Source organism: Nothoprocta perdicaria, unplaced genomic scaffold (genome assembly GCF_003342845.1).
Source record: "Nothoprocta perdicaria isolate Ctin4 unplaced genomic scaffold, notPer1 scaffold_21, whole genome shotgun sequence".
NCBI lineage: Eukaryota > Metazoa > Chordata > Aves > Tinamiformes > Tinamidae > Nothoprocta > Nothoprocta perdicaria.
In genome coordinates, this window is record NW_020455316.1 from 3325727 (window position 1) to 3353063 (window position 27337).

Sequence of the window (27337 nt, forward strand, 5' to 3'; positions counted from 1 at the left end):
GGCTCTGTGGTGTACTAAGGACACAGGGGAGAGGAGAAACGGTAGCATGGAGCAGAGAGGGGTTGGAGTAATAACAGTGGTAGGAATGGGCTGGAGAGCTCCAGAATAAACGTTGTGCTCTCAGATGGGAACACAACTATGCAAGGAAAAAAATAAAATGGGAGATTTAAGTAGAATAACACAGTAGAGTTCTGTAGCGAGAGGCTAGAACAGCCAACTAGTCTGTAATAAGAAGTGAGGGGAAAGATCACCGAGAACAGAGATTCAAACATGAAACATCGTTTTCAAGACTGCCAGGCTTTCCTCCTCCCACCTGATTTCTTATTCTGCTGCCACAATTTCTTTTCCTCATGAGAAATATGTAGCTTCACACAGGGACTGAAATAGGCTTCACAGGGAAAGAACTGCTAAGAGAAAGTCAAAAGTGTATCATATTTACACCAAAAATGCAATGAAAAAATACTTTGCATGAAAAATGAGAAGAGGAAAAAGGTGTAGTTAAAATTGGTTTTGCCATTCAGTAACTTTAGACCATGCCAGATTATTCTCTTGAAGAAAAGACATATATTTCACCCAAAATCAGGATTTAAATATACAAACTCAGAATATTAGTATTCTAGATTTTATAATACTAGGTTCTTAAAGGTTTATGTTCCTTAAAATAAAAGTAAAAATAAAAAATGTGATTTTTGTGGCTCTAATTTGTAAAATGTGCAGAAATGTCTGTTGTATAGTCCTACATTTTAATTTATCATACTAGACACGTTAAAAAGCAGTTAAAGTCTTTTTATGTGATCATATGAAACTTCAGATGCCAACAGCTGAGAGGTTCTTGGGTAAAATTAAAATTTCCTTATTCTTACGCAGCTGATTAGAGTGTGTACAGCAGTTTTAGCAGAACAGAGCGGGCAAACAAGTGGAAAGGGAGGTGAAACTTACTCTTGTGTGAGAGGAGCACTGACATCCTACTTCAAAATACGCAAAGGTTGGCAAGCAGAACAATTTTAAACCTCATTCCTCCTTTTTATAATTCTCCTGTTTTATAATTTTCTCTGGCAAACAAAAGAAGCAGTCTCTGTTTCCATAGGCTAATGCACTTGAAAGCCTAGAAATTAGTCCTGAAGCCCCCAATTTATGCATTTTTAGTGCAGCTCTGGTTACCATAAAAGCATGGGCATTTTAGTTTTTATTTCAGAGACCAAGAATTAATTTCCATTTCCTCTTCATGCATGCTATTTTGGAGAAGGGATCAAATCCAGATGCCATTTCTTAAATAGGACCTATAAACACTTACAATGCATAGTATTAATTCTATTACCAGTGTACGGAAGAGTAGCTACAATTCTATACCATTCCATGAAGAACTTCCCTTTTCAAACATGATATCCATGTAAAAGTGAGATGGGAGTGCCCTCTTGTGTTTCAGTAAGAATGATCTGAATGGTCACCTCATTCAAAATTGTAGAGTGGGGAAAATTTACCCCTTCCCGTATTGAGCACGGATGCCTCCAGCTTGCTGGAGGTCACATCTAAATGTCCCATCCGGGTTGCAAACCACACTGCGTAGGAGTTCAAAGAGGATTTCAGTCTCCTCATGGAGCTTCCTGCAGCTTCTGCACCTTTTGCTTTGCCAGCTCCCCTGCCCTCAGAAGCCTCTTGCTGTGCAGAGGCCGCTGCCCCGTCCCACGCAGGGTGTGGAGCAACGCAGAGCCCCAGCTGCCTCGGTGCAGACTGTTCCCTGTTCATGTTCCAGTTCCCTGCCGGTGCCTCTGGCGTGTGTTCTGCCTCCCTTGCAGAAATGAGGGCTCCAGCGGGAACAAGTCATTGCAGATCCATGCTTGGTGTGTGGTAACCTGAAGCAGGAAGAAGAGGGAGGCATCGAGCTGGACCCAAAGGCAACCTGGCAGGGCTGGATGGATGTGATTTCTTAGGCAGCTTCTACTGACCCACAGGCTGGTGGGTAAGATAAAAACTTCTAATTCTTGGACGCCTCTACTAAAATATGTATTAGTTATGGTGTAGCTATCTTGTTTTATCCTTTATTGAAAGGAAGACACTGATCTTTCAGTCAGCCTGTGTTATGAAGTCCCATTGCAGTGGAAACTGCTTAATTATGCCAAAAGCTGCAGGATCTTCAAGAGAAATGACTTGGCATTTCCTGAGTGAGATCCATTCCTCTCTTCATACCTATTTATGCAAGAGCAAGTGCACACTTCACTAACCCATGCATATTGCTTATTCTTCAGGAGAAAGAAAAAATGAAAGAAATGTCACAAAACAGGGGTTATAAATCCTGGGTTAGCACAAAGAACTAGCATCATTTCAAGTAGATTATCTAATATTTAAGGTAGCACAGAGTACCACAATCACTTTGTGATGAGCTTCTCACTCTAATAACGCTTATGAAGTTTCTTTACCACTTTCATAAAATAGAATCCACCATCAAAGGATTTTTTTAGTGTGGGTGACACAACTTAGGGCATACTGCAGTAATTTCTGAAATTCTCTTAGCTTTTCTGGTGTTTTAGAAAAATAAAGGATTGCTTCACACGGTGTTTTATAACCTCTGTTCCTACTAAATCCACCACAAAGGTCATATTGTGCTGAGTCCATCTATCAGTAGCCTATGTGCCACTTGGCCATACACAGCTAACATGTCAAGAAAGCTGCTGGAGAACTCTTTTCCCTATGGGTGTAATATGTCAGGAATTGCCAAGGGCTAAGGAGGACCTAGGATCTCCCACAGATGATCTAGGAGGAATGTGGAGGTGAACATGAGAATGTAGGTGATCCTGCCACTGCTACTGAGTGCCCCATACACCCTAGTGCAGAGTCCTTGACCAGGAAGGAACTTCACTGAAGGAACTTGACAGAGCCCAGGCTGCCCAGGAGGCTGTGGAGTCTCCTTCTCTGGAGATCTTCCAAACCCACCTGGAGGCCACCCTGTGCCCTGTGCTCTGGGTGTCCCTGCTGGAGCAGGGGGTTGGACTGGATGGTCTCTAGAGGCCCCTTCCAACCTCAACCCTTCTCTGATTCTGTGATTGATTGCCAACAAGGGGCATGGCAACACTCATCAAGCCCATACACTGCCAGCCCTTTTCATCTCGGACACAACTGCAGTGTCTAGAAACCTGCACTTGCCAGGACCAGACGTTCACTCTGGCAACTGTGTCCTCAAAATAGATGCTGGTTCGTGGCTCTCCAAGGACGCTGATGGGAGCTGAATGAGCTCAGAGAGTCTGGCAACAAATGGAGACTGAGGGCGTTCATGTCTATAATAGACCCGCACTTGAGCTTCACATCACAACTTCTCTGCTCTGCATAGTGCCTAAATTTTGGAAAATTGCTTGCTCACAGGACGTTGCCTCCTTCAGGGCAATTGCTCCCTTCTCCCAGAACCACGTCACTAAGTTACATGTAGGTAGTAAGTGCACGCGCTGCAGCTAGGAAGCGCGTGTTCTCTGAGCGGACGAGGAGTGGCAGTCTTGCCCTGCGTTTTCCCTGCGCAATATATGCAGAACTGAGGGTGGGAAAGCAGGACGGCCTTGTGCTGTTCCCTCGTCCACCCAGCGGTTGGCCAGGGACAACCTCTGAAACGCCCAGGACCTCCTGGCTGGTGCCCAGAGCGCCTCAGCAGCTCCCTTTGAAGGAACATCTCTGATGGTCGATTTATGGTTTTAAGGAATGTTACCAGGGTTATAGGATTAGCTGTGCTGCCACCCTCTTTCTGATCCATACAAACACAGCACTCCTGCTTCCAAAAATCAGATCCCTGTAAGATGTAATGCTTACACCCACCGGGGCAGAGTGTCACGATCTTCTTGCTCTTAAGTAGGGCCTGCCAGAGGTGATAGCACCCCGTGTATCAACTGTCCATACCAAAGAAAATCAATTTTATTCAGATACTTACAGTACGAGAGTAAATAGCAGCAACAGGAGATAAACAAATCGTTAAACCCCAAATATTGTTTAATGGCAGGACTCCTGTATTGAGGCACAAATAGGTGCGACGCGGTGTTTCAGTGCGTTTGAAGGTGAGGTTTCACATCACTGTTTGAAGCTACCCCAATTTCAGCTGCTGTCAAGGGAGGTGTCCCCCTTGGGGGGCTCTTCCCGGCCACAGATCCTGTGCTCCCACCTCCTCTGTCCTGCGAAACGCCGGGGTCACGAGGCCGCAGCAGGAGCCAGTTGAGGTGGCTGCGCCGGCAGGAGACAAAAGCTGCAAAACGAGTTCAGGCCTTCCTCTCGCTGCAGATACTTGTTTTGCAGCCACATGACCAGGAGCCCGTAGCCGTGGCAGGGGAGAAGGGGGGAACACAGCCACTTATTTCAGCAGCAGCTCCTAGGGTCCGGCTAGCTGCATTTAAAGTGCTCGGTCTGTCCCTGTGTATGAAGAACGGAGCTGCTAAGAGCAAAGCCTGCTAAAACACTATCCAGGTGCTTACAAATAGCTAGGGAGCCTTGTAAGAACATAAAGCAAAATATCTGGAATAAAAAAGATCTGAAAAACAGCTGTGTGCACCCAAGTTTGCTGCGTGGAAAGACCTGTGCATGGTGCAAAGTAAAGCTTGATGCAAAATTAAACTCATTAAAATTAATACCTTAACATTGTAGAAAATGCTGTTACTTTTTCACAGAATCACAGAATCCTTAAGGTTGGAAGAGACCACTAGAGATCACCTAGTCCAACCCCGCTGCGCGAGCAGGGAATTTTCCTACGTCTTTACTATTTTCTTTAAAAACCTTTGTATGGTTTCATATGCATGCTATGGGTAAAACAATCTGTATGCACATTTTATTTTCTTGCTTTATCAAATAAAAGATTCCAGACAGTTAAAGAAGTTTCCAAGAAATCTCTGCCTCAAAAACTCTTTCTTACCCAGCAATCTGTGCTTATCATTTCCAGATTCAATTCCAGAAGCTGGAATGCAGTTTTACAACTTCCATTTTGTTGCAGTAGTTCACATGGGTCTTGGTTATTGAAAGCTGAAAACGTGTTGTTTTTCTTGATTTTGTAATTCAATGGGTGTGATTATAAGCTATTTTAATTATATTGTAAACGAGCCTATGAAAAAGTGCAATCTTAAGAACAGTGTTGATTAAAAAAATCAAATACCCAGCAGGCTTGTCTTCTGAAAGAATGAGATGCAGCCACATATTAAGGAATACAAACATATTTTTCCTACTTAAACTGTTTGACACTCAATTGGCTAAGGCTATATGAGAGAAAAAATCTTTTTTTGTTCTCTATTTGATTTTCTCTTCCTGCTCATAAAATTACGAATTGTTTTAATGTTGAGTTTTCTTAGAAGTTAATTTGACTTTTTTTCCCCAGAAACATCTACCAACTTCAATGCTAGATTAAGGAAATGTAATGCTATGTCAGTGTAATTAAGGAAAATATGTATACCTGGAAAATCATTTATAGCGAACATTATCCTTATGGCCATGCTTATTTAAGAGCTTAGTTAACACATGCCCTATAGACAAGCATAGCTTTTCTACAGGAAATTTCCAACACCGTAGCAAGCCTCAAAATCATTGCTACAACAAAATAATTCAGGTACAAATACTAGTATTTGGGAAAATATGACCTATCCAGCAATTTTTAAGCATTTTCCCTACTCATAACACAAAGTCGCCTAGCAAATAATTATTAAGAAAAGATTTGTTGCCTTCTCTGGGACTAGTACAGATAATTTGAACTCCTATGAGATTCTGAAGAATCTAACAGGCCACCTCAGGAAATACACTATATGTCCAGGACATACTTAAAAACAGAGATTTAAGTTGATCAGGAGCACACAGACTTACTGCCTTTCTGTTCACACATTATCAAACGGAGCCTTAGCGAAAGGAATGTGATATGAGGACTTCACGTGAAGATACTGCATTGATGAATGATGTGGCTGCTGCAAGTGTTATTAAACCTTGCTGTGTCCCTGAATGATGAGAAGACAGGGAATAGCAGAGCTTGCTCTGCTCCCACCTCTTCCCAGTGCTTCTGCTTGCACTGGTTTCTAAAGCACCACCTTTCATCTCATCTGAGCCTCTTCATTTATTGTCTCTAGGGTGAGCACAAAAAAGAAGAAAGAAAGAAAGAAGATAAGTCATAGCTACACAGCAGTCAAAAGAAGCAATCTTTCGGTAATATTCTGTTTATTGGAAATAACACAGAAGAGATCTGAGCTCTGAGGAAAAGATAATGTTCCCAAGCATTAACAATGACTCAGATTGAGATTTTCTTTCCCGTGTATTCTTGAGGATACAGAAATGCTACTATAGTTCAAGATAATGACAGCTCTTCCTTTTAAACAGTAGAACAGCCATGGCAGTGCATTCCTGGAGGCATCACAAAGGCTTATCCTGGAAACAGAGAAAAATATGTAACTTAAACTCTTAATATTAATTAGTTTGCTTGTTATAATATGCCAATTTAACTGTTTCTTCTAAGTAAATAAATGTAGAGGGTTTGAGGGCGGGCCTGGGTGCATAAAACTTATTTAAATTTTACTGTTAATTTTAGTCACACACATATAAACTGTTTAGATTAGAGCAATAAACCAAATAGATCTGTTTCAATGACTGTTGTACACTTACATACTCTCTCTTTGCAGAAGAAACAAAAAAATATCAGCACAGATGTACTCAACTTTAGAAAGGTAAGCTGCACAAAAATGAAGATGCTTATTAAAAACAAAACTAAGAGAACAGCTACAACTATTAAATGCTCACATGTAAGCTATAGAATAACGACAATCTGAGAACACTGCCTGGAAGGCATAAAGCCACCAGTCAAGGAAGACTTAAAAAAGGCCAAAAGAGCCAACATATGTAAATGCCAGAACAAAGCAAATGCCACTATACAGGAATATGTTCCTTTTCAAACATGTAGGATATAAAAGGAATTTTCAGAGATAATCAGGCCATGCAATTGCTTGGGTTTTTTTGTTTTGTTTTGTTTTTGTTTTTGTTTTTATTTTTGTTTTTGTTTACTTTTTTGGTTTGGTTTGGTTCTGTATTCAGTGTGGGAGATTTGGGGAATAGTATTCCAGAAGGACCCAGACAAAATATTTGAACAAGAATATTCCTAACTGTTGTATGTAGGAAGGCTTCCACTTAAAACTGGATTTGAACTGAAGAATGGAAAGTAGCAAACAAGATCACAATGATTAAAATTTTCCAGCGAAATACAGGAAACTCCAGCCCACTGTCTGACTTCTGTACCAGGCCAATAACAGAAGCTTAAAATTAAAAAATAGCTTGGATAAATATGATCTGTATAGAAAAGGTCAGAATACTTTTTGTGAAGGTACATCAAGCTTCTTATCAGCAAGCACATGATAAGGCAGGTTTTGCAGAGATAGTGCAAGGGTTTCCAGAAGACCCTTTTACTAAGGAAACCAAGCGGATATAGGATAAGAGGTTGAAAGATAGGAAACAGAGGGTAGAAGTAAATGGTTCATTTCTAGAAAGAAATCAATTACTTGATTATCCATGGCTGAAAAATAGAGATGAAGGATCTTAAAAACTAAGTGGATATAACAACACATGGAATTCCATGTGCATCAATATAAAGTATTCCTCCCTGAGAAAAGCAATCATAATGTCAAACACAAAACGATGGGCTCTGACCTTTACTGCTCAGAACTGAGATCCTGTAGCTATGACAGATCTATAGAAATGTCAACTCAGTGCACAGTTATCATCCAGAAAGTAAAACAGAGGTTTGTAATTGCTGGGAAGCAGAGAATAAAATTATTATGCTACTGTATAAAGCCATTTGTGGCTGCTTCTTGAATACAGGCTGCTCCTTGAATTACTGTTAGGGCCTTGATCTCACAAAGCGAGAGCAATGAGGGTAAAGTCACAGGTGAGGAACGCCTCCCATGGGAGGAACAACTAAGTAGACACGGATTTTTCAGCCTGGAAAAGAAACAAGGGTGGGGGGAAAGTTTCATGGGAATTTATAAAAGCACTGGCAGAGGAAATGGCTGCACAGGATGGATGGCTCCCTGCTTCTTCTAAAACTGCAGCAAGCTAAGGACACCTGGCACAAAGCAAATCAGGAGAGGTTAATTAATTATTTCTTTTCTGTAACGCTAACTAAACTTTGGAAGTCCTTGCCATGGGCATTGTGAATGCTAAAATTTTGCAAGTCCGGGACAGATTTGGTAAATTTACAGATTACAAATTCATTGAAGGTTGTTATATTCACAAAAACATCCCCACAAGGTCTCCAAGTTTTACATTCCCAATGGCTGGGAGAATATTTGGAGGAAGGATTGCTGTGTGCTTGTGCTATTCCTACATCTCTCCCTAGGCATTCACTCTTGGCTAGGGCGGGAGGCAGGATACCGGGGGAGACGGACTTATGCTCTGCCTCTGCACAGCTGCTCTTATGCTTTTATGATCTCATTTATCATAAGCAGAATATGTTTGTTTTTCTGTAACACTAAAGTGTCTAGAACTTAGAAACGATATATAGAAGAAGTATGAATAACAGACTCTGGTCTCTATAAAAAGTTAAGAATTGGGTCAAAATCATAAACTAAAAAAAAACTGTTCCACTGCTGATGAATTCGACGATGTATTTTATGATTTTACAATGAGCACCATCCGTTCTAAGGAGGAAGAAATTAAAGCTGTATACAATAGACTTCCTGCTCGGGAGATGAGAGGGGAGGGGAACTCAGCATCCCAAAGGATGCACCAGTAACAGCCCCAAGCTAAACCAAGAGACGTGAGTCATCAAAGCTGCAACGCTGCAATTGGAAAAAAGCCACCAAGCCAGATTTAAAATGGGAAGGGAAGCCGGGCGGAGGAAAAAAAAACAGAACAAGAGAAAGAAAGAGAGAGAACAAGACAAAAATAAATTTAAAAAGAAAAAAAAGAACTTTTGTTGTCTGGAGCTCAAAAGCCTTGGAGGTACTGCAAATACCAGCCTTTCAGCCTGTGGTTGCTTTAGTCTGGTCTAAATTTGTGCAGGCCTCGAAAGAGGCAACACAGCAATGCTCCCAGCGGCTTGGACCAAGGACTCCTTTTTTTTTACCAGCACTTACGCTGTGCACAGACACACAGCTGTTTGATATGATAAATTAGGAAGCAATTCATCTAAAAACTAACCTTTGGTGGCTACAAGGTTTGCGGTTCACACTCGCCTTAGTGCAAACAGTCTCTAGGGAGGGTTTGAGGATGAGATGCTTCTGTGTAGGTGCAGCCTCATCCTAACACCTGGGATAGAGCTTAAAGATGGGGAAGACTCAAGGCAAAAACAAACTAATAAACCCAGCCCTGAAAGTCTAGTATTTTAAAATATACTCGGGAAGGGTGATATAGGTTGTGTTTTGATCGTCTTTTTTTCAGCCTTGTAAACTTGGTCATATTGCTTATCTACAATACAGTAAAGCTGTACTTCACCCACAAGCTTGTCCAGCACTAGTGGACTTAGGCCATACTGAGAAATATTGAGAAATATGAGTGTGTCTGCAGCTGAATCCCGTTTTGTATCCCGTGCTCATTCAGGCACTGCTAGTAGACCAGCATCCCAAAACCCGGAGAAGAGGAGGTTTCCTCTGGTGTGGGGCAGCACTGCAAGATGCAGGGATTTCCTTCAGCAAACGCCTGCCCTTGCTTCCTGCGTGGCACTCACAGTGCAATGCAGCATCCCACAGCTCTGGACAGGCCCTGAGTCATCTCACTGTTTATATACTACTCTTATCTCCAATAGTAAGCTAAAACTGTACTCATTTGTGTTTCGTGTGTCTCATTTGTTTTAGATTATGAGTTTCTTCATTTTTTGCCCCAGAAAAGAAACTCCTTTCTTTAAGAGAGGAACATATGTAAAAGATCTCCACAAAGTACTGTAGAAAAGGTATAAGTATTTAGCATTTAGGAAATGGACAGTAAGCGGCTGCCTTCTTTCTTTAGGGACAAAAAAAGTTAATTGCTGCAATTATTGCACATGACTTTAACCCTGGTGTCACTAGGGAGGAGAGGCTCTATGTATTCAGCACTGGGGGGCAAAAGGCAGTTTGGGGACCTTCCTAACAGGCCAGATGGATGCACCAGCATAAACTGAGTGCAAGTTCATCCGCACTGAGGCTTCTTGCTGTGTGTTCCCTCCCATGCAGAAACAGCAGCTTCACCAAGCGCAGGTCAGAGGTGCTTAGGGAAACAGGAGGCACCTGGATCATCTTCCCGACACCTCGGATAGCTGCAGCTCAACCACAACCTGCCACCTGCCGTTGGGACCGCTCTGCTCGCAGGCAAGGAGGTATCTCAGGTAGACCGTGATGTGCAGGAACAAAGGGAGAGAGGGAGAGAAGGGCATGGTCCCACTGTGCCCTCAGGAGAAAACAAGGACAAACTTTTCTGTCAGGTATTTAGTTCTCTTGATTGTACTTCTCTTGCTGAAGTTATCTTGATCAATAGCTTTGGGAATAAAATTACTAGATATGTTGCCATAGTAAAATACCTTTCTCTAGACTTTCTGTACTAGTTCCCAATGAATACGACTCTCTTCTAAAGTCCATCTCTATTTGGGGACCACCAAGTTGCGGGTGGCCAAAACACTGAACAATTTTTTTAACTTTTCTTTCCTCTTCCTTCCTTTTTTTTTTTTTTTTTTTTGTTTGTTTTTGTTTTTGTTTTTGTTTTTCTTCAGCTTTCCTCTGCTAAAAGGAATGGTATACAAAATAAACCTCTCAGGAACAAGGTGGGCAGTAAAGTTACAGACTATTTACACACAGAGAACCTCCATATCGATTACAGGAATTCGGGACGTGGCTCCGCCAGTTTAAACATCCCCTGGCCCGCAGGGATGCTGCCATCTCCCGCACGGCCCCGATCCATGTTCCCATCCCTTTCACTAGTGCTCCCATGCCTGCACAGGAAGCTGATTCAGCTGAAAACTGATCAGCTTTCTGTCTGCTATTGTACAGTTTGCAGTACTTCTGTGACAGCTAAAATTGTGTCAGGACTGGGGCAGCCCATTTAGGGTCTGCCGGGGATCGGTGGCCTCAGGCTTCCCGGGATGAAAACCGCAGGAAGAAAAAGCAGGAATTCAAGCCTGCTTTCTGCCTGCTGTGGCTAAGGAGAAATTCCTCAGCGCTGATGGCCTGCAGCACGAGGGAGCATTGCCTTCTGTTTCCAAAAGGGGAAAGTGTGTGCGCGTGGCAGCACTCAGAGACCTCACTAGAGACAAAGGGAAGCTGAGACACGGCGGCAGAGCTGCGCAGTGACACGTTAACAAGCCGGGCCCCTAGGAGAGGACACAGAACCGGGACACGCCCGTTCTGTGAAAAATATCTCTTGTGAATTCAGGACGGCTCGTGTCGCTGCTCGCCAGCTACACGCTCCACAGCAGCCTGCCCACTGCCACGCGCGCGGCCGCCATGGCCGCGCCTCACGGCGGGGCGGGTAACGGCCGCCCGCCACCCCGCCCATCCCGGGGGCGTGGCCATCCCCCCGAGGGGCGTGGCCAGCCTCTTTCCCATGCAGACCCGCCATATAAAGGCAGCGCGCGCCCACCACTCCCTCTTTCTCGGCGGAGCGGCGGCGGCAGCGGGTGAGACGATGGCGGCGGCGGCGGGGCGGGGGTGCTGCGGCTCCCCTTGCTGGTGGGGGCAGCTCTCCGCTTTACCTTGTGCTCTGCTCTTTGTGAGGGCCGCCCTCTTCGTGGGCTCTCGCCGCGCTTCGGTGTCGCGTAGCGGTTGAGGGTCGAAGCGGGGCGAGACCCTCCGTGGACGGCGGGGCTGAGCGGCGGCTTCCGGCCGCGCCGCGGGGGTGGCCGAGCCACCCGCTCGCCTCGGAGGCGTCGGCCACGGGCGCGGACTGCAAGTCCCAGCGTGCCCCGCGGCGGAACGGAAGCTGGGGCGCGGGGCACTGTGGGGCTTGTAGTCTCCGCGGCCGCCGCCCGCGTGGCGGTTGGGGGACCATTTTGCCCCGCGCGGGGTGAGGCTGTGTCCGGGCCCGCGCCATTTTGATACGCAGCCCGTTGCGGCCGTTGGGGCCTCCTGGGTCTGCGCAGCACGTGGCGCCCACGCCTCAGGGCTGGGGATGAGGGGTAGGCCCTTCCCAAGGTGCTGCAGTCGTTCATTTGGAGCCTCCGTCCTTGCTGCTGATGAGTGAAGTCGCCGCAAATGCCTAGAGGGGAACAAAGCACTTCACGAGGTGGCTTAAGGCTTCTTGGAGAAGGAGGCAGCCAGCTCATTTTGCATAGGGTTGGTGTGCAGGTTTGTAGCATGGTTGCGCTTGCTTTAGCCTGCTCAATCCTAAATTTTATGGGATTTTCTTTTAGGAATCGTAACTATACAACTACCATAAAAATCTAAAATCACACGTGATAAAAAAAATGCGAGTAAACACTAATGTTTCTGTTAAGTGATGAGAAACGGGCTTGGAACAAAGGAACAAGCTTAATCTTGCAGTGGTTTAAGGATTTAAAGTTTACCTTTTGTGGAATTGTGGATAGCTTCTTGTGTGGTCCTTGTCCTGGCTCATGAAATCCTGATTGTTGTTTTCAGGTGTTAAGTGTATTTTGTTTATTTTTAGGTACTATGAAGAAGTATTTAATGACGTCTGATAGGTTGTACAGAAGCTTTAAGGTATGTTTCTGTTTCATTTTTTGCTTGGTGTGGAAAGAACATTACATGTTTGCTGTTGGTTATCTTCGGTTCTTCCATTTCTTAGGCTATTTTCCTGCTTTTGTCTTTCTGAAAAGAGCTATTGATCAGGTGACAAAGAGCTGATTAGCAAGTGTGACAAACTGCAGTAACATGTTTAATTTTCACAATTGCGTTTAATCTGGTTATTACCTAAACGTTTAATGAGTTCAGCCTCAGCTGTCTTCACTCTCATTTTTCTTGCTGTAACATTATGGAGAAATTTGACTAGAGAGATTGTGGAGGCTGTGCCCTTGGAGATGATCAGAACCAGACTGGACATGGGCAGCCTGCTGTAGTGGAAAGGTTGGACCACATGATCCCTAAGGAACACTTTCAATTCCAAGTGAGGTTTTGTGACTTGAAGTGTGAAGATCTGTGCATGGAAAACCTGCATAGGTTATGTAAAGACCATCTCCGTATTGAGTGTATTTAAACGTAACTGAGTTAATGGTTCCACAATCTATGGACTAGACTAGTGTTGCATTGTGAAGAAATTTAAATTTATTGAATCCTTATTACATAAAATTACAGAAACTTAACTGTTCAGACATTCTGGGTATTGCAAATGCAGCCACAAACAATTCAGGATGGCTATTTCTGTTGCCTGTTCTAGAAGTCTGTCTAGTACAGACTTTTAACTTAAGTATTGTTGAAATCTTTTAATAGATGAGTTTTGAATGGGTGTATTAAAAGCATTCATTTTCAGCACTTGGTAATTAATGATGATGACTTTACTAATATGTGACAATAAAGCTTATTGAGCATTTTCAATTTTGAAATGCAGTTCTTTAATTTGAATTCTAGCCCTTCATGGAAATGCTGTCAGAATTAGAAGAATGCTTGGGACACACAAGTGGATGTTCCTGAAAGCTATGTATGTATTTATGTGATTGGCAAAATATATATATGACTGAAATCATAGGCATGTAGTTAGCTTAAAAATGGAGGAGTGATTGCTTTCCAAATGTGTTACTTAACATCTGTCTTGAAATGTGTATTCATTCTTTTTTTGCAATACTGGGAAATAAATTCAGGAGTTGTACCCGGTTTAATCTGCATACAACTCAAATGCCTCCAACCAGTGATTGTGCTTGGAAAAGAAAAATGTAATGAATGGGAGGAATGCAGCAGTGTGGATGTGGTTGTTTTTAAAGCACTGGGTTATATTCTGCATGATCACATTGTAATTGGCTGTTTATATTTCCAGTATGGTATGTATCAACCAACAGCTTTAAGAATGTGCAAGTGAAATGTCCTGATGAGAGATTTCCTGGTGACTGCAATGTAGCAGATAGAGGTAACTGTTTTATTGATTAAGCAGATGAAACTTAATATTAATTGTAATGTGTTCTTCCAGCATGTGTACTTATATCATAAAGCTTATTTTGTGTGATAAATACATTATAATTCCTATCTAATTCCATTCCCCTTTTTAATAAAAAGTTTTTTAAGACGTTGCCAGCTATTAGTGGTTTTTTTGGAGGCCAGGTTTCAAAAAGTCTCAGTATACGGAGTTGGAACATAGGAGTAGAACTCATACACGAAGCAGTGTTACCTGTAAAATGCTTTTAACATTTAGATGAGCCATGTTGCAAACATGGAAGTGAGGCTGTGGGCCTGTCTCATGGCTGGGGAAAGCTTGTAGCAGCAAGCTTTAGTATAGCAGCCCTGCAGTTTGTCTTTAGTGGTGCTTCTGCCTTAAAGATATGAAATACAATGAATGTTATGAGTAGGTCTATAAGTTTGGCATATGGGAGTGATGGTTAGAACATTGGTATGTCTGATCAGTGGCAAGCCTGTTACTTTAAGAGGAAGGATTATGCTTAATTGCTTAGTTGCCTGTCATAATTGTAGAGGCCAATTGAAAAATAGCTGCACAAGAGAAGCAAAATCTTACTGTGCTATGAGGATGTTCAAAGTTTTAAATCTTGACTTCCAGAATCCAGATAGTGATAAATTATTCAGTAATACAGTTTATTGATCTACTTGAAAGATTAAAAACTTTGTATCACAAGTGACGGAAGAAAATATTTTTAACTAATAAATTATCTCTTTGACAGGAAAATTGCAAATAACATGGGAACAAATACTTCTAATTCTTCAGGTATGTAATTTAAAAGCCTTGAAATACTTCAATAGAGTAAATCTGTAACTGTCTCAAACTTAAGACTACTTCTTCCTAAAAGCACTGTGTGTGCCAATAATAGTGCCTAAACTTGGTTAGCCTTGTAATCTATTTGGGAAGTTTAAAATAAGTGTCTATCTTAAGTATGTTGAAGGATTGAGAATATTTTAATTTCTTAATCAGGAATCCTGGACAAAACTGCCATGTTCCCTTTTAAACTAAATTTGTTGCATTGCTTTTGCATCTCATCTGTGATGATCCTATCCCGAACCTGATTTATTTGATGAAAAACCTACCACGGATCCGGCATCTGAGATGAGACCAAAAGACTAGATTTAGGGGTTTTTTACATATTGTGTTTAAGTGTTACTACATTCTGCAAAAAAAAGTATGCAAAATGTGTGTATTTGCAAATTTCAATTTATTTTTCAAAAGGAGCCATTTTACTTAGACCTTATTCTCCTTTTTCCAGTGATGAGTTGGAACATGTTGTCAGTGCTACCTGACAAGTTTGGATGGTCTGTAACTGGAAGGAAGTATAACACCTGAAGACATTTTTTGCTGCTTGAAGTGGGACACCATGTTTTTAAAATCTGCCAAAATAGTTGATGTCATACTGCTTAGCAGATACTGCTTTCAGAAATTACATGTGAACCAAATCACTGTGTCTACATACTTAAAATAGCACCTCCTCTGAAACTTTGTGGTACCCTAACAGCAGTTCTTGGGAATTGAGTGAGCAGTGAGCTTCATTTAGTGTGTGTGTGTGGGGGGGGGGGGGGGGGTGCACCAAGGGCATTTGTATTTCCAAAGTATCTTTGTAGTGTGCACGTCAATTGCTGAAGACTGAGGAAGCAAAACTGACACTTGCAAGGAAGTAGTGGACTAATTCAATGTCTGCTACTCAAATGTAGTCAGAATTTTCCTATGAGAAAAGCCAGGTCTAAAACCTGCCTTGTTTTCTCTGTCTAGAGGGGGGGAAAGAGGAGTTGTATTCTCTGTAAGATCATTGGACTGGGACTGTTTGTTTTATGGAAAGATCCTGGGAATGTTACCTGTTCTCTGGGGTGGGGATGAGGGAGTGCATGCATCCAAATGACTGCTTTGAACATTGATTTGAGAAGTACCTGCAGTGAAGTGGTTGCAGCATGCTCATTGTGTTCAGCAAATGAGCCTTCTTCCAGGAAGAGGGATCACAGAAATCATTAACCAAATAAATTGGAGTTCGAAGACAAACCATTACGTAAATAAGAAAATCTGCATTAAAGCATGGCCCTCTAAATTGCAGGAAAGCATCATAAAAGAAAATGTCACAGTGGCAGGATACCCAACAATTGATAAAGCTACACAGTTGGAGACTATTTTGATACTCCTCAAGTTCACTATTTCACTAAAACAGTTCTCTAAAACAGAGGATTACTGTAAAGTTTGCTCCCTTCAAACAATTGGTGAAAATGCTGGCATTGGATGTTAGCAGCCCCTTTCCTTGCAGAGCCAGAATTCTTTCAGCTCATGGAATATCTGCTTCTAAGTCACAAACACCTGAAAAAAGGCACTTTCCTGCCAGGAGGTATCAAAAAAAGAAGTGTGGAACTTAACATGTAGCAGTATCTAAAAGCATTGAAAATAGCAGAAATTAGGGGAGGTTGTGTGACTACCAAATTGCCTACGTTGTGGGTTTGAGTATGGTGTAGCAGAGTCTTGCCTCATGGGGTGTTGTCACTGCTTTTAGGGAGCAGTAGCCAGCAAGTGGCAAAGGCTGCTCCTGTTTAGCAGGAACAATATGATCTTAGTCCCCTGAAGGTATCTGAAGATGCAGACTTAGTATTGCAGAATGGTTTCTTCCTGCTATTAGCAGGATTTACTGCTTCTGGTATCAAAAATCCTACTGAATGTAGGAATTTCAATATGTGGCCGTGTTCTGTACGTGCTCTTCTTTGAATAAAGATGAGGATGTGAAAACCCTGCTAGCTCTTGCATGTCAGTTCTGTAGTGGCTCAAGGTGTTCCTTCACAGCTTGTACTTTACAAGAGCTACAGAGGCAAAGTAGCTTTGATGCATTGACAGGTACAGGATGTACTGGACACTTGGAATAATTCCCCTCTTTGCCTGAGTGACTCCTGGACAATGTAACCTAGTCATTATGCTCCTCAAAAGTGTGATGGGGGCAGTGTTCTCTCTCCAGCTCTTGCCCACTGGAGCTTTGGGAAAAATCTGAGCGCTGCTGTTGGCCACTGGTGGTGAAGTGGCTTGCATGGTAAGTTGAAGCTGCCCATCTTGTTCAATTCGATCACATTTTTTGGTGGAAAAAGAATGATGGAAGATTAGAGAAATGGCTAATGCAGTGGCAGTGGTGTTTGGTAAGTAGCATGTTGGGTATTTTCAAAAGGCTTGACCTTCAATACAACTATATATAGAAGATGAGGTGGGATTATGATGCCTCTTGGGTTTGAAGGTGCTGTCAAGCAGAAAAGGCGTTTCCCTTTTTTGTGAAGCCAATATGCAACATAAGGAAAACATCTGGAGATGTTATTTTATGATGTGCAGTAAAACTGATGAGAATAGCTGTTCTTTCAGTTACTGGAGTTGGAGTAGAAGCAAAATAAATGTAAGATTCTGGGTGACACTTCAGATACTCAAAGCAGCTCCCATTGTTCTGTGTTTTGCACAATATTTGGGTTGTTGCCTGATAGGGCATTGGCAGTACTGGACAGAATCATGTTATTCCTTTACATCAAATAGTGGAGGCCTAGTATGATGGTGAATCGTGTGGTGAAGTCTTGCACTAAGCACTGTGAGTTTTGAATGTAGAAGGATTAAATGGGTGGTGGGCTGTGATCCAAGAAATCAGTAATGGGACAAACTATTCTGGAATATCTCCACATATGGATCTTAGTGAGAAGGAAGCAGAACATTTTTTGGAGTTAAATGAGATGGACTTAAAAGTGAGGAATATCGTGTACCAGGGTAAAGATAGATGAGTGGCTGCGCATGAATGCAGTGCTGCTAGTTAAGTGCTAAGGTTATTGCTAAGGTGGGAGGTTTTGCCTCCTTGTGGAGTCTGCTCTGAGCTGTGCTGTCCAGCAAGCGGCCACTGGACACTGCTGCACCATGCAGTGGCCTGAGGGATTCCTGTCTTCTGCTACAGCCATGCTCTGGATAGGTGAGCACCCCATAGGTGCCTGGATTGCAAGTTTTCCTGGTAAAAAGGGCATTGCATTCCAGTAACCATCAACCAGTGCTGAATTCCAGAGGTAGTAGCACAGAAAGCAACTGAGGGACCTTCCTTGGACCTTCCTTGGTCCAACTGGAAGTGTTGACAGTTCAGAATCCTCTTTATTGGAGAGAGGTGGAACCCTGGAGTTCACATCCTTTTCCTGTACTTTTCCTCTTGCCTGGAGGAGCTTAAAAAAAAATGCTTAGTTGGAAGGGCTGAATTAGAGCTACAGTCTGAAATACAAATGAATGTGAGACAAATCTGTATCAATGAACGAGGGAGGCTTTCATATACAATGTAGATGTAGGTACATGTGTATTATATTCCATATACCTTTTGTTACTGCGGTCAGTATTGTGCTTTTGACCTTGTTTGTCCAACTTCCTCAAAGGAAAGACACGAGATCACCGGGGAGCTCTGTGCTGACGGCGCTGGAGGGATGTGAGGAGGCTCCTTCCCGCTGTTGTCTCGGGCTTCCTGCGGCCTTCCCGGAACAAAGTGGCGTTCTGTGCTCAGCAGAATGGCTGCATTGAGCTGGTCAGAATCTGCCCTGCTCAGTATTCCGGCTGAAGATGACCACTGTAAGAAACAGAAGTGCAGAGATCCTTTCCTGCCATTCAGTTAGGAACGTCCTGAGGAGATTTTTATCATTTGTATTTGAACGCTTGTTGGCAATTATGAGCCATCTCCATTTAAAAAATGCCAAATGTGAAAGCTACATGGGCAAGTAATTTGTGTGCCTGTAACCACAGGGAATAAGCAGGGAACTAATGTCAAAGCTTTTCTTCGAGCTGCTGTAACTCAGATAACACTTCCAGTTCTGACACTAACGAAACCCAAGTGAAGAGACCCCACTATGAGGCCACATCTGACCTGATGCGGGAGGCAGGTGCTTCCCTTGCTGCTCCTGAGCAGTGCCTAGGGCTGCTCACCAAACCCATAGGGCTGCAGAGCTTGCTTCTACCAGTAACTCCAGCTCTGCAACCGAAGGAACATTGCCTTGGCAATGGCAGCACTGGTTTTGTCACGGCAGGTGACGCATTAGAAATCTGGTGGTGCAAATTTAGTTAGCACTTTGTGGAAAGAAGCGAGACAATCTGCTGAAATGGAACATATTTGGACCTTTTTTGAAACCGGCAGGTTGACCTAAATGAAAGGCAAAGATTCTATTCTCGAATCATCTAAAGATCATTGAAAAGGAGGAACAATACAACAGTTATCAAATCGGTGCATTCACATTACTGTGACAATTTGCCGCGGCCTTAGCGGTTTCTTGGTTGGAGTGAATAATGTTGCAGATACTGTACGCAGTCCTGAAAGAAACGTTTGAGACTTGAGCCTTGTGTGTGCTTAACTGGTACAGCCATTTACTTGGGCAGGAAGTGGATGTCACTTCATTAACTACAGAGAAACTACAATAGAAAAATGAAATTTTAATAGCAGGAACTGGAGCTACCTTCAGAAGACCTTGGAATAACAATAAAAAAAAGTCACAACTCTGGGAATGTTCACTGTGAAACCATAAGGGTTGAGCAGTGTCCAGATATTTGAAAAAAAAAATGTGTGTGTCTATATTTTCAGTTATTTTGCACCCAGAAGCTCCATTGCTGGCGAAATCCTGTGTAGTTTCTGCTAGTTTTGAGCGTAGAGTGCAAGGCTGCCCCTATAAAATTTGTTATGTAAAGGAACGTAAAAAGATGAGGGCCTGTTGATGGGGTCGGCCTCGGACAGGCGGAGGGGAGGTGCTGCTGTGTTTTCTGCCAGTTGCTTTAGCGGGTGTAACAGGAGTCCTGGGAACAGCTTAATGTAGCTTATAGCTTTGTAATTAATAAGGCTGAAAAAATTCTTGCATCTAATAGATATGTAGCCCCAACATACGCCATTTTGGGAAGAGAAAAGCCCAATTATTTTTAGCTTGCAAATAGGGGAAAGGAAGAATTTCCAGGAGTTGTGCAGCTTTGGAGAGAAGGTTGTACAGACTTGGCAACCGTTTTAGCTAGAAACAACCAAGCATTGGAAGAGCCCAATGCTGCTAACTGTTCAATGTGAGAGGATGGCCCTCCTGTTCTTATCTCTTTTCCCTGTTTCTGGGAGGGGAACTTGAAGAAAGCTCACAACTGCTGGGGTTCTTTGAACGTGGCAGCTTATGGTTTCTTGAGCTCATTGCAGGGGAAAAAGTAAGAAAAAAATACCTCTGCATAGTAGGAAGTAGTGTGACAGCAGTGAGAATGTAGACCCCTTTCTTAGTGTCTAAGGGTTTATATAAAATACTATTAAAATTCAGGTTCATAAGTGACTGCTAAACCATTTATGGGGTGTAGCAGGTTTTTTCCTACATGGAGTACAGTAGGAGCTTTTTCAGTATTGCATACGTTAAATGACATCAGCCTTGGGAGAGAGCAAATGAAGACATTGCTGGGTATTTATTTGACGTGGAACCAGAGAAGGTTGCTGTGGTAAATCCTGGGAGGGCGCAGTCATGGATTTACTCTGCCAAACTGCATTTTCTCTACCTTCTGGGGCACTATGTTAGCATTTTTCTGAGTTTTCCTTAAACATTCAGAATAAATAGCCAGGCTGAAAATGGATCTGTCTTCCATTCTCTCAATTATTTGTACTGTCTTAAGCATGTTCTATTCCAGAGCTGGACCTGAATTTAAATGGTTGAGATTACTGCACTGTATGGAGATAGAGTCATGTCTGCTGACCGAAAGGAAGATACGTGGTAGTTAGAGGGTATAGCTGATTTTTTTTGCCATTCAACATAGTTGATTTTTTTGAGTAGTACTGAAGCGAGAGCTTAATTTCATGAACTGATTCAGTATGTTCTGAGCGCAGCCTCTCTGGATTTTTTACATCTCTAGGGAAAAGACTTTTGATGGTACTCAAATAGAGGCTTTCCCAATACAGTAAAGCTGCTACACTTGTGGTTTACTAGTTTGGAGATGTCTAAGAGGGGAGTAGGTTCTAAAACAGCAAAGATTGGGGAGACGAGGAAATGTGAGAGAATTATTCTACAATTTCCCCTCAAGACAAATACTGTTACACCATAACTGACAAGAATGACAATTTCGTAAGGAAGAAAGTGTGTTTATCACACGTATTGCTATTTGCTCAGAAGAAGAACAGTAAAAATGAGGGAAATTGGTCCTTCACCTGCTTGTTATAATGCAGGCAGGTGCCAGCCAAATTGTTAGCACTGGTAAATTTGGGTAACAGGTACATCCACAGCAGAACGTGTGTGGAGGACAAGGTATTTTCAGGGTAACTATGAAGTGTTATGTCTTGCATATTGGGTATTTATTTTCTTCTTGGTATTGAATTTTAGTCATCTAACCTTTCTCATAGATGAACGCTTGTAGCTAAATAGAATACTGGAAATTTAAATACTCAGCTTTTTATTAGAGTCCAGATATTTTGAATGCTTAGCAATACTGTGGTTTTTTTTCTGTATTTTTTTTTAAATAAGTTCTTATAGAAGAAAACAAAATCTTTAATTTACTATTTCTGATGCAGTTTTGTTGTGGAAAATTGATAGTGACCAAAACTGCTCATGACACCCCTGTATCCTCACCTACCTGTAAGAGATGAAAATATTTTGGTGTCAAGGGAAGAAAATGCATATAATCAAATTCAAACACCTGCTGGGACTAGTTTCTGTAATTGATTTGACAGCTGTGATTTGCTTTTCAGAAATAGAGGACAGAGCTGGGGACAGATGAGTCACTGATCAGCCAACCTGCAGATGTGGAGGACAGTGTGCTGAGCTTCAGGCTGTGGCAGAGGTGGAAGTGAAGTGTGCTTCACCGAACTGCTTCTCCCATTTCCCTCTTAATGCTAGTGAAAATTTTGGGCCTGAAAGTTCTGGGCAATAAAGTGGTAGCTCTAAAAAAGGCAAAAGGATGGTTTTAGTTTAAGATCTTTCTCAAAATTAATGGGGCAGCATATCACCTGTATTTCTTAGCATTCACTGAGAGATTTATAGACTTGAGAAAAATCCAGATTTTATCGGATGAGTTTCCGCTGAACGTCCTTCACTTTCTTGAAAGGTGAGTAGGAAACACAGGAACCTAAGATTCAATAAAAAGGCAGAAAAGCACTTTTCTATGGCTTTAGCAAAAGGAGACTTGGCAAGAGTGACAACTAGTTATGGAAGCAGAAATTTTGAGTTTCTGCTAGAGTTCCCATTGGAAGAACAATGGGGAACTCTAACAAACAATCCTGGTCTTCATTTCATATGTAGTCCATTCCTACCCCTCTAGAAAATGAAGTCACTGAGATATATAGAGAAAAAAATCTGCCTTGAGCCGAACTGCAGAAGTGTATCCATCAGGTTAACTTGTTCTGTGTCGGGTGGAGGTGATGCTATTCTGTTTTATTGGGAGGAATTTTGTATGAAAGCTTAATCAGTACTTGACATCTTTTACTGGGAGAAGATGGAAACACTGCCTTACTGGTCGTCCAGCTTGCACTGATCTGAGGGCAGCAGAACCTGTCAGTGATACCTTGACGGAGCTACAGAAAACAGGTGAGCTGGTAGACTGGAACACCTGCCATGTTAGTGCTTGAGAGCTGCTTGCATCTAATGAGCATGTATTTTATTAAAAAAAAAAAAAGCTGTCCACCCTAATTGTCCTTGGCTGCTTCCAAATATTTTTCTTTGCATTTTATGCATAAACTGCATGAGTTCGTATTTTCAGACTAAAGATAGATTCTTGGTCACAATGCTTACAAACCTTTTTTGTCTCGGCAAATCAGTATCGGTACAGTTGACCTGAACTTTCTAATCGTTTTTCATGCCTAGAATTTACTAGAACCAGAACTAATTCTCTGATGTTAATAGGAAGCTCAAGAAGTCAATAAACATTGGCACTGAACTATAAACATGTACCTTTCAATATACATAAACCTCTTTCCTGAGTAACTTTTAATATTTGTTTCTTGGGAGAGGCATAAGCTGTTCTTGCTGATGTGGTAGTTAAATCTAAAGTGGAAGGATATAAAAAGTCCAGAAGCTCCTGCAGTGGTTGTCCTACTCATCAATGACTTTGACGAGATTTTCTTTCGCAAGAAGTTCAATTGTACTGATCCTGCTGGAGTCTCCCTAGTAAGCACTAGCAATGCATATCCTCACATATAGTTGTGTTCATTCCTTACTGTGCTGTGCAGGTGTCCACAAATTGTAGTCCTTTGGTATAAAACTCTTAATTGGAAAGCCAAATTACTTTGGTTAACTTGAGTAAGTATCAGTGTTTAAAAAGAAAATAAAAATTGAGATAATCAGTTCTGTATCTATTGAGTGGTAACCTGACCAAAGATTTAAATACAAGACCTGGTAAATTGTTTTCCAGAGTAGAATTCCATTGCAGTTTGTTTTAAATCCTGTTACTTCTAAGAACTAAAAACGTGCCTTTCTCTTCATTAGCATTAAAAAGACACTTCTTCCTAAATTTAATTCCTGAAAGCAGTTTGAAAGCATAAGGTTCTTCATAGATTCCCTGTGGATCATAGATTTTTTTTCTAGTGCCCAACTACTAGGTGAGATTAGAACTTAATTTCTCTGAAGGACTGAATTATTGCTTACCTGTAACAGCATTAGGCAGCAGTAATAGTCCTACTGTATTAAAGACTTGTTCAGGTTTGACAAGAAGTTAGGTTGCCTAAACAGCAGAGCAATGATGAAATACCTGATTAGGTCTAAAAGACCATAAGATGGTGATTTTACACGTATGTTGTTGTTCTGTGCTGCCATGTGCCTGCTACCTGAGCTAACTTCAGATGCAATTGCAGCATCTCTCACTGCCAGTAGGAAAGGGTCTAGGTATTTCAAAGCAGCAGGCAGAGCCTGAAATACTTGTGCTCTGCTCTCTAATTTGGCCTCTAAATGGAGAATTTCCATAGTGAAGTATGCTACATCTGGAAAAAAAAATGCATTCATATATACACACATGTTCTGCTGCCTGTTGTGGGGCTCTGCAGAGATGCTGTGTTTATATAGCCCCTTCTGTCTAGCAAGGTTAGTAAGAGAAAAAGATTGTTCCAGTCTTGCAAGGAGACCTTGGAGGAAGAGGCAAGATGCTTGGGGCTCTCTCACTTGGAAGGACTTCTTGTGTGCTTAGTCTGGAATGTTTATCCTGAAAGCAGCGTATTCCAAGTGCTGCATCAGGCGTTCTCCCTCCTGAGCAATGAGCAATGTTGTTACCAGCCTGCTAAAGTGGCCGGGGATGTGAGACCAGCCGCTGATAACTGGCCATCCATGCTGCTAAGCTGCTGATTCAAGCCCTGCCTAGTTAACCCTGGGCTTGCTGGATCCCACAGGGAATACCAGCATGGTTTAGAGGTTAAGTGTGCAAGAGCTAAGCCATGGCAAGGCAAGCTGTGCTGCCCAGATTTGCCTGGGGGCTGAGCAACAGGTCGTGGACTGTCCTAGCCTGGCCATGGCCAGATTGTCCCTGCAAGGCTGCTTTTCCCATCCTGGGATAGATTCCTGGGATTTTAGGATAATATTATATGACACAGCAGTGGGCTGACTTTGGAAATTGTCTTAATGCAGCAAGTTTGTAGACATGGGGTTGGACCATGGGGTTGGACCACCCAATGGTTACTGTTCTTCTAGACTTTTAGTTCACTTTTAAAGAGTACTAAAGTCCCAATGGTTTCTAGTAAGAAGAGGGAGATGTTCAGAAACGGTCCGTGCAGTGGCATAAGTGGGGTTCTGTGTGTACCCAAGGTTTAAATAGAGCTGCAGTTTTCCTCATGTCATCCTGCATCAACGCTCTCACTTGTGGCTCTGCTTGGCAAGTTGCAGTTTCAGCACTTGGCCACCTCGTACTGCATAAGAGTTCAGGAGAGCACTGCTGTCCTGAGATGACTTCAGGATATTTCAAAGGTCTCTTTTTTCCAGACATCTATCAGGAACACTGCAGTTCTCTTGCAGGAGTCCTTATGAGCCAGAATGCACTTGGATATGGTGAAATTAAATTTCTTCATCTCCTCTGAAGGTAGGTATGTTATTGGAGATAGGGGACTGACTCTCTGTTTCCCAAATGTCTCGGCTTTTTTTCCATGGAGCTTTGCCAGGTGCTGATCTAATGGTAACATTCCTATGGGTAAGAGCTTTAAAGCTCTAGATGAGGGCAGTGGGGCAGAGAAAAAGCAGCAGATGTGTTTAAATGCTGATTTTTCATACCAACATCAATAGTAAAACAGTGTATTTTTTTCCTTAATTTTGGGAAATCTATTCCCATAGCTCTTTCACCCTATAATAAGCTTGTGAAATGTATGTGTAGAATTTCTGTGGCTTATAAGTCTGTGGTGGGATGAGGGCCATGGGGATCTGGGGGAAGGTTAATGCTTGTGTGTAGAGCTCTGCTCAAAGTGGGGAGGGCTTGAGAAGAAAGACACAGATGTGTCATTGCCTCTTCTTTTGCTTGCTCTGGTGACACAGTGTCTGTACTAGGGAGCCTCAAAGCCAGGGGAAAAGTGCAAGACCAGGGCAAGTCGCTGATAGCATTTATAGCACTTTCTGGCACAGTCTCCCAGCTGCCAGACACTTCTGCTGCAAATGCTGCTGGAAGTGATATCTCTGCATTTAAAAATCTAGAAGAAGGGATTGTCTTCAATTAATTGGCTAACTGGCTTGGGATTTGGGAAAGTACCTGTAACTTCAGCTGTTAACACATTATGTAGATCTAGCTTCCATCACTTCTAGCTTTTTTTTCTTTCTTTTTTTTCCTTTTTTTTGGTGTGCTTGCTAACTGCTGATTTCCTTTTGTGTCACCTAGATCTTCTGTTGGTGAAAGAGGAGGAGGGAAAAAAAAGGCAAAAAAGTGATCAATAACTTTCTAACTGATTTCTCTATGTCGCTCCTGACTTTGTTAGCCTGTATTGGCTTTGTAAACCTGTGTTGAGGAGCCCCGGAGGTGGGTGCCATGTCTGTCTATGTGGCAGTAGGTCATGTTCTCTGTCCTTTAAGAGACTCCTAGTTGCTGCCCTGTGTTTTTGACCACTAAGCACAGGGCTCTTGCAGTTCTTCGACTGTTCTCGCTCAGAAACCGGACACTGGAACATGTAACAGTCAGCAGTGGCTCTGAGTTGGCATGTCCACATATGCACGGAAGTAACAATTTCACTATTTGTGTGCATTTGAAAAGCCTCCTGTTGGGCATCTGTCAATAGCCGCATATTAGTGTATTCTGTGGTGGCTGCTCTGCACTCGAGGCTGCATTTTTGGAAAAGCCTCTGTCTTGCCTCAATTTCAGAGTAGAGTAAAGCTGAAGGTATGAATGGAATGTGAACTCAAATACCTTCTTCTCCCATTGTACCCTCTGACAGCTATGTGGTGTTTGATTTTTGAGGGGGATGTACCTATATGTGGAAGGATGAGTTACTGCAAAGAAGAAGAAGCAGCAATTTTTTACTGTAGAATGGCTTTGAAGCCTGGATGCTTTGTGGGAATAAGCAGTTGAGTAGTCTTTGCTAGCACTGCTGCTACGGCACGGGGGCGGGGGTTGAACAAAACAGGGAGAAGCAGCCAAAATGAACTTGTTTCAGACCTTCAACCAGTCTATATGTAAAACATGCTACATTAAAAACATCCTCTTCACTGGCAGGTTGTTTTTCTGCCCATGACTTGATCTGGAAAAAATTATTTAGCAGCGTGCTGGTGAGTTTTTTTGAAACTCAGGCTCCAAAGTGCAAGGCTCACTGCAGATCTACCTTGCAGAGCAAGAATTAAAATCTAGTGAAAAAATGACTTGGGTTTTGGTAGAAAATTATTCTTTGTAAATCACAATAAATGCCGATTAGTTGGTGGATAAAGTTGTGTTTGAGAGGATTGGAATAGCCCATTCGCTATGTAAAAGTCCTTTACTTGCTGTCATCGTGCCCTGACAAAATTGGTAGTGCTGACTACGTAAAGTGCTCGAAGAACAAAGATATAGACCCCTAGTAATAGCTTAAATAAGTAAAGAGTCTGATATTAATCAGGTTGTTACATTTCTCTGGTTTTGGGAAAGGAAAATGCATGAAGAATATAATAGGAAAGAAAAAAATGAAATAAAATATTACTGTGAGGCTTTTGAGATGGAACATGACAGCTTACATCATAAGTTGCTTTTTAAAATGGGAGAAATCAAACGTGAAAGTTTGCTGGGAGAAACAATTTTTTATTATGTAATTGTCAGTCTTATTCTCTATGCATATTACTGTTTTATATTTATTTCCAGGTCTTGTCTGTTAATATCCACAGGCCTTACCTAGACCTTGTATTTTGTAACTTGATTGATCCATTATTTAGGAACTAGAGTTTGACTGAAAAATGAAAAA

The 27337-nt window shown here is 42.2% G+C and overlaps 1 long non-coding RNA gene and 1 other non-coding gene across 2 annotated transcripts; both read left to right on the plus strand.

The window, feature by feature from the left end:
- The first annotated feature begins 12308 nt into the window (after positions 1 to 12308).
- Positions 12309 to 15494, plus strand: LOC112946579. Its single transcript, XR_003249262.1, has 5 exons — positions 12309 to 12608; positions 13473 to 13542; positions 13876 to 13965; positions 14729 to 14772; positions 15266 to 15494. It is a non-coding gene; the product is annotated as an uncharacterized LOC112946579 (long non-coding RNA).
- Positions 15040 to 15110, plus strand: LOC112946610. Its single transcript, XR_003249269.1, has one exon. It is a non-coding gene; the product is annotated as a small nucleolar RNA SNORD50 (small nucleolar RNA).
- Positions 15495 to 27337: the final 11843 nt, after the last annotated feature.